The sequence below is a fragment of the Oncorhynchus masou genome, chromosome 4 (genome assembly GCF_036934945.1).
Source record: "Oncorhynchus masou masou isolate Uvic2021 chromosome 4, UVic_Omas_1.1, whole genome shotgun sequence".
In the NCBI taxonomy this organism is placed as follows: domain Eukaryota; kingdom Metazoa; phylum Chordata; class Actinopteri; order Salmoniformes; family Salmonidae; genus Oncorhynchus; species Oncorhynchus masou.
This window is the reverse complement of record NC_088215.1, coordinates 9,328,822-9,337,262: the sequence shown is the minus strand read 5'-3', so window position 1 is coordinate 9,337,262 and position 8,441 is coordinate 9,328,822.

The window sequence follows — 8,441 nt, the reverse complement described above, 5'->3', positions numbered from 1 at the left end:
GCAGCATGGAGCTGAAGTGAATGAAGTAGTCAAGGAAGTGAGTTTGTCTTTTTACAGGACCTCCCGCCCCCACCTACAGTCAACCAATCATGTCATTGCAGAGCTTTGTGGTTCCCTTGGCGTTGTTAAAACATTTGGGAGGCGACATTTGAAGCTCATTTGGCGTCTGCATGCCTCTGGAGGCTCCAAACAGCGTCTCACCCTCCATATGGAGCCCCTGACCACATTTTCGTCTTAAAACTGCAATCAGCCAAACCTGGTGTTTCCAGAAACACTTAAATGTCTCAAATGATCCGAGATATTTTAAATCGACTTTAGTCCCCCCCACACAACAATTAGATTTTAAAATGATTTTACATTCATATTTATTGTGCTCGATCTAAATGTCAATAGCTGTCTGTCCATATGTGCTATAGGTCTACAGACTAGTGTGAGTGTGTTCCTTGGCACCTTTTACAAGTTCATCCCCTTTGATTATTACATTACAGCTGTGGTTATTCATTCATGTAAATATTTAATTTTCAATAGCTTCCAATTCATATGACCTATACATCTAACCCCTTGATGTTAGGTCACTGACCTCCCTACTTCATTGTACACACATTATAATTGCAATTTTTAATCTAAACTGATTTTGCATGAATATTTCCTGTGATGTCAAACTTTCAGTACCTTCCTATCCACATGAGCCTCAGGTGTACAGACAAGTGCGGTGGGTCCCTGGACCTTATCAATTGTACACTTTTAAAAATATATTCCTGCCCTTGGTCCAATTGGAAATATTTTTCGGATTACTGCTTTGGTTACTCATTCACATACAGATCTACTTTTCTATGGCTTTATGTCCAGATGGTTTTGAAATCTAACACTGAAAATACTTTGATTCAGAGGGGTTGGGTTATAAATGCGGAAGACACATTTCAGTTGAATGCATTCAGTTGTACAACTGACTAGGTATCCCCTTACCCTTTCCAATTTTGTACATCTTTAACAGTCCGTCACCTGTTTATTAGGTACACCCGTAATCCAGAACAGCCTGAATTATTCAGGGGATTCTACAAGGTGTCGGAAACGTTCCACAGGGATGTTGGTCCATGCTGACACGATGACATCACGCAGTTGCTGCAGATTGGACATAGGAACATTCATTCTGCGAACAGCCCGTTCCATCTCATTCCAAAGATGCTGTATTGGGTTAAGGTCTGGGGACTGCAGAACACTCAAGTAAACTGAACGCACTGTCATGTTCCAGTCAATGTTTTTCCACTCCTCAATTGTCCAGTGTTGGTGATCGCGTGCCCACTGGAGCCGCTTCCAACGTATTTTTAGCTGACAGGAGTGGAACCCAGTGTGGTCGTCAGCTGAAATAGCCCATCCGTGACAAGGATCGACGAGTTGTGCGTTCTGAGATGCCACACCAATGTGGTACTGCGCTATTATTTGTCTGTTTGTGGCCCGCGTGTTAGCTTGCCATTCTCCTATGACCTCTCTCATCAGCAAACTGTTTTCGCCCACAGGACTGCCGATGACGAGATGTTTTTTTTGTTTGTGGCACCATTGTCTGTAAACCCTAGACACTGTCGTGCGAGAAAAGCACAGAAGGGTAACCGTTTCAGATACTGGAACCGGCGCATTCTCCGCCTAAATATCACATATTTCAAACAAATAATCTGAACTAAAAACTCCACACATATTTTGACATTTTTGCGCATCATTAACAATCGCTACTCATTATCCAAAAAACAGCACACGTTGTTTCTGGGGAACCTGGGTTATGGCAGGGGAAACGGTGTTGCAGTAGTCTAGTGTGTGGTGCGCGAATAATGACAAGCGAACCTGGAGAGCTTTGTGTTGACATTGCCCTAAAAAAGGGAACCAGAATGGTTCCCTTCAGGGGCTCCGAGTTCTGTTGGTGTGTTTAAGCTATACAACAAAATGATGCAAACCACACAGAGTACACAAACATTGGCTGAAAGGTACCAAGTGTAAAAACACCCGTAGACCATTCCTCCCTTCATCATTTTTTCCATATCCTTGATATTCGTAATCTGTGTTTAACTTCAAACCACAGGTTTTCAACGAGGTTCAAATCCGGTGAGGTTCAAGTTACCTCCTGTAAAATATGGTGGTGGATCTTTGATGTTATTGGGCTATTTTGCTTCCACTGGTCCTGGAAACTACACATCCTGATTCAAGAAATCCTGGTGGCCATATGACCAGTGGTGGAGTGCATTTCCTTTTAGGTGAATGAGAGCAATAATTCCTCAAAGTTTGTATCAACAGATGTGGCCTAATGAATATCATTTTAGAATAGGTATAAAATGCATCCTCCAATTGCAATGTCTGCCTATGCCCACTAACAGGCCTATTATCTCAAGAAAATGTTCGGTTTTTAATACCCTCAAACACCAAGTTAGGCATACCTCCTTTAAAAATAGGCCATCATCACTGTCAATCGTGAAGGATAATTCTTCCCGTTTTTCTGGTGAAATGTCCAAACTGCATGCCAATCATTTGATCTCAATCAGTTTCATGGGAATGTGCATTTGATTTACTGTTTAATTGATTTACTGTTTGATCAGCAAATTTAAGCAGATAGTGTTGAACTGTAAGTGTTTCTTGTAGGCCTATTGTGTTTCAATCAAGTTTTGGCCACCAGGAAAAACGTGACAATTCAGCTTCAGATAAGAAATGTCTGTGTCGTAGTTTTTGGTGTAACATATTATAGGCCTACTATGTAACAGTATATGCTATTATATTCAGTTCTGTTATGTCAAGTACTTATTAATCATTGTGTGACCTTGCGAGACATTGATTCAGCTTTGATCTAACTTCACTAAATGAGCACCATTGTGAGAAGTGATTAATCTTCTATTTCTAATAATAATAATAAGCGATGAGTAGACTATTAGGAGTAGGCAACAGACGCAGATCTTGATGAGGGTTATTTTAAGCGATTTGAGCACCCTTCAAATTGCAGTGCTGAAAGGACAGCACCCTAACCAAGTGGTCACATATTGTTCTGGGTTCCACTGGCAAGAGGGGTCCATGCATAGTCGCGGGAAGCCTCAGCACCCCCTGAAAAAAATTCTGGGATATCCAATTGGTAGTTACAGTCTTGTCCCTTCACTGCCACTCCCCTATGGACTCGGGAGAGAGCCATGCAAGAGCTGAAGCGTCCTCCGCAACACAACCCTGCCAAGCTGCATTGCTTCTTGACACACCAGCCGCACCAATGTGTCAGAGGAAACACCATCCAGCTGGTGACAGAGGTCAGCTTGCAGTCACCCGGCCCACCCCAAGGAGTCGCTAGAGTGCGATTGGAAAAGGAAATCCCGGACGTCCAAACCCTCCCCTAACCTGGACGACTCTGGGCCAATTGTGCGCCGCCTCATAGGTCTCCCGGTCATGGCCGGCTGTAACACAGCCAAGGACACTCGGGAGGCCCACACGCGGTGGATATGGATCCGAGATCTTGTTGGTGTGGTAAGGTTCATGCGGTGTATCAGTTTGTTTCTGTAGCACCCTGACAGTAGGGTTAAAGCGCATGGTACATGTGCCCTAAGTCCATAACAAACTGTTGAGGACAGCCATTCTAGCAACCCCTGGTATATTTTTATGTCTGTGGCGGTTCTTATTACGTTGGATTTGGCCTGCTCAAAGTGGTCAAGCTTCCGACCAAAGGACCTCTGCACACACGCCTACAGTTATTCATCATTTGGCGCCAACACCAGAGAGAGAAACCACCATTTATACCTACCTAGAGGCTGCTATAGCCGACATAAGTATTTAGTTTGTCATTCTACCGTTTTCATGGAACATTTTTGGTAATTACATATAATTGATTTAGAATTGATCAGAATAAATTTTCCAGCAACCAAACTAGTTGGCTTAGGGGTGTGGTTTGATATGGGTGTTTCATGGGTGTGTCTTTGGTACCACCAAGACACACCCATCTGTCAGAACCTTGCCCGCAGTGGTTCTTCCCCCACCCAGTCACAACAAACAAACCTCCTGCAGGATGAATTCAATAACGAACTACAGATGTATGATGAGATGTCGGAAGGAGCTTTGAATAGGTCAGTAGCTTACAGAGTAATATGAGTAGAAAGCAATTGCAGAACTTATGTAGATACTCGAAAACTAAGTGTCTTGATAACTTTCAAAGATAGTAACAGGTAAAATCAACCTTTTTACATCAGGGGTGTCAAACTCATTCCACGGAGGGCAGTGTCTGCGGGTTTTAGTCTTTTTCCTTTCAATTAAGACAGACAACCAGGTGAGGGGAGTTCCTCACTAATTAGCAACCTTAATTCATCAATCAAGTACAAGGGTGGAGCGAAAACCCGCAGACACTCGGCCCTCCATGGAATGAGTTTGACACCTGCTTTACATAATACCACAGAAGTGGTGTTCTGCGAATATAACAACGTGTACCTTTCACTTTTCATTGTCATTCCCAGCCAATACAGATAATGTGCCTATAGGCATTTTGTCTGGTGGTAATGGGGCTACTTTGGCAAATGTATCAGAGAGGTCAAATCTCCTGTGTCCCCCATAATCAGTAATTCCCAAAATAACAGGGTTTCTTCCTCCCCATTCCCATTCTGTAATAAAAAAAGACAATACAAGTCAAAGTTGTGTGCCAGAGTGTCAGGTCTCTCTCCATTCAGAGACATCAGTATCAAGCCCGTCTGTCTGCCTGGACTTCGTTACATCATCTTGCAAGTCTCCATGTGCTGGCTACATACATGTTTCTGTGAACACATACAGACAATGTTTATTACCAATGGTAGTTAGGGATAGGTGATATCTGACACAACAAACATACACTATGTTGAAGTTTGAACAGGTCATTCTAAACCTACCTAATTCTGTTGATGACCATTGGTGAGGTCTTTGCCAGCGCCCCATTGATGGGCATAGTAGCGTAGGTCAGCTCCTGGCCCCTGAAACCTGGCTGCAAGTGGGTCTAACATATGGTAAATTTACCAGAAATTCTATATTTTGCAATGGCCATCTCAGTCTCCGGTGGTTTGAATTTAAAGGATATCAAGGATCTAGAAAGATTCTGTATGGAGGAAAGGTCTCAGATCCCTCCCAACATGTTCTGCAATCTCAGAAATCATTTTTATAAAAAGGCTCAGTGTAGAGTACTGTATTTGTAGAAAATCAAAAGGTGAGGAATTCAAAATAGAATAAAAAGGTGTCTCTTTGATGAGAGAGGTCAAGGAACACACCACACTTGTCTGTAGATATAGAACATTTGACCTATCACAGGAAATACTGATGCCAAAGTCATTTCTTCTTCTTCTTCTTCTTATTTACAATGACGGCCTCGGAACAGTGGGTTAAAACTGCCTTGTTCAGGGGCCAAACAACAGACTTTTACCTCAACAGCTCTGGGATTCGATCTAGCAACCTTTCGGTTACTGGCCCAACGCTCTAACCACGAGGCTACCTGCCGCCCTAGAATAAAAAGTTAAACAAAACATTTCATTTCTAATAGCCTACTATGGACGAGGGGACACACATCTCGGAACACACAACCTATATCACTACTGCTGTACACACCTTTTCAAGTTTGAATGTCACACGCACAAGTACAGTGAAATGCCTTTCTTGCCAGCTCCAAACCCAGCAATGCGGTAATCAATATAAAGTAGCACTAAAAACAACATAAGGTAGAACTGAAACACAAAATAGGAAATAAGAACAAGAAAAAAGCTATGCAGGGTCAGTTCCAATGTCAGTTTCTATTTATATACTGCCCATATTGTCTATACACACCATATATTTATATTCTGGTCTTTGACATTGTGCGTTTCTTAATTTCCCCAAAAATCATATATATATATATATTTTTTTTTGGGGGGGGGGGGTTATTTGTGTTGTTTTGTTTTATTGTTAGGTATTACTGCACTGTTGGAGCTAGAAACACAAGCAATTCACTGCACCTGCTATACCATCTGCAAATCTGTATAGACAACAAGTAAAACTGTGATTTGAAGTCTAAGACGTATGTTTACAATGACAGTATCAAATATTGTGTAAAATATTTTATGCTAGCTTACTGTAAATGTAAACAAAATAATACTATATTATTTATTACCCAATTTTATTTTTTATTGTACAACATCAAATTACAGGGAGACTGAATGGAAACACCATGTATGAATTAATTAATTACAACATTGCTGGCCATAATAACAACCTGGTATGAGTAAAGTGTTGTGTGATGTGTTCAGGAAGTACAAAGTCTGCAATGGTCAGGTCACAGGAGCCAGCTCATCCCAAATAAGAGGCCATCAGCACACATCATAAAAACATGTTTTTTTCCCCTATTCAGGGTTATCACTATACTGACGGTGCACTGAGCAAGTTGAATAACCAGTTGTCATGGCTATTTCCCAATAGACACGGATTGTCGTGTGATCTTTAAGGCATGATTGTAACAGTGGGCTGGTGATTAGCAACAAAACCTCTGCAGCCATTGGCTATGTATTGTCCTTGGATGCACTGAAAGCTAGTCACAGTATTGGTCAATTCTGAAACACTGATGACATACATACTCGACAACCTAGTCAGTCAAAAACTCTGCATTTTCAGTATATATTTAATAAAGACGGCTTAGGGCAAATAAAGCTTACACAAAGTCCATTTTAACAGTTGAGCTGAATAAATGCAAATAGCCCAGATAAGGACGTGCAAATCTAACTGCCAGGATACCACTGACAAACTGGTATTCTTGAACTGCCCTATGGGCAAGGGGAGACAGGGCACTTCTTTCAGACAGGTTTCAGCCGATGTTTAGGTCTCTTATTCATTGCTATTGCCCACAATTTTATTTTGAACCCAGACGACAATACTTAACTTTCACCGACATTTCAAAGAAATAACGTGCATGGATCTAAGAGGTAATTCACACCTGTCTATTAGTTACAGCGCACGATAGGCCGATTAATTGCTTCATTTCAGATAATAGAATTCTTAAAATGTTTGGCACCATAATGCTGTTCACATAGATGTGTTTTCCTTCCAAACGAAGACCGGCGCAACACAAATTCACAACTTTTCTGCTTATGTGCAAACACCAGTAGGTAGGTATCATGACTGACAGCGCATTAAAGGGCGCCAGCTCTTCTCACAGTCATCTAATCTGTCACTCGACTGCCTGGCTGACAAACTGATTTGAGAGTTGATCGGCTCACACTTGGTTTGTCCACATCATCTCAACTACGGTCATTGGAGTTCATTCTTTTCCCGCCCTGTTCGCACAGTCAGTCCCAATCTACTTCCACTAACGCAAAAACACGGTAAGCACTAGGTAGGCTACTCGGTAATGACAGATAGACAAAACAAACACACAAGGTTTCTCTCCACGCCCATTCACCACACGCCAGTATTAGCAACACTCACAGTGCCTGCAGGGCAGAAACAATAGCATTTGGTGTGAAGGGTGGCAGGATGTTTACCTATTGTTTCATTTTGATCTGTAAGTTAATATTCAAATGATATGCAAATAGAAGGGTGTTCGAGCACTGTAACTGTTCTCGAATACCCTGTCCCCTGCCATGTCATTAGGTCAATGATGCTATATGTTTGCGCTATAAAACAATGATATTTGGCTACGTAACAGTTATATTATCATGTTATAGGCTACACTCTCATCTTGTCTGACACAGCAAAACACATTGTTCCACGTTCCATTTTAGATGTGAAAAACAGTACTCACAAATTAACCAAATGTATTCATCCAAAAATCGCAGCGTCATGATTCGATTAACACAGGTCAACTATCGAAGCACTCAATCGATGTTATGGCCATTCTGGTAATGTCCTTTAATTAGTCTTTAACAGGCTTCTGACCACGATGAGGACATTATGTAAATGAACCTTAGAACGAAGAGAGTTTAATTTGTGGTTGCCATGCCAATGCTGCCATTGCAGTTTCCCAATGGCCTTGAGGTTATCAAAGAGGAAATTGCAATTTAGATAGATAATTGACGCGAGGTCCTGTTGTCAAGACTACGAGAGTCTCGGTGTTAGCTGACATGTTCGTAAACAACGCAGGAAAGACATTGTGCACCGTACTCGAGGAAGCAATACTCAGCGGGGAGAACGGCTGCAAAGATGTCACAGTTGTATGAACGTGTTTTTAAGGTGTGAAAATGGTGTTTATCTGTTTCTAAGACAGAGTTACTCTGCAGGTGCTCTGAGTTTAAGATGACATAGGCCTACATTTATTATAGTTTCACAAAAACCACCAACCTATTTGCATTTTGTACCTTTTTAGGGTTACTTTAAGCCTTTTTATAGGATTAGAATAGGAGTCTCGTCTCGAAAATAAAACAAAAACAGAATCAGGGACTGTATTTAAAACGGGTCTCAGAGTAGGGGTGCTGGCTGACCTAGGATCAGTTTGACCTTTTTGAATCATA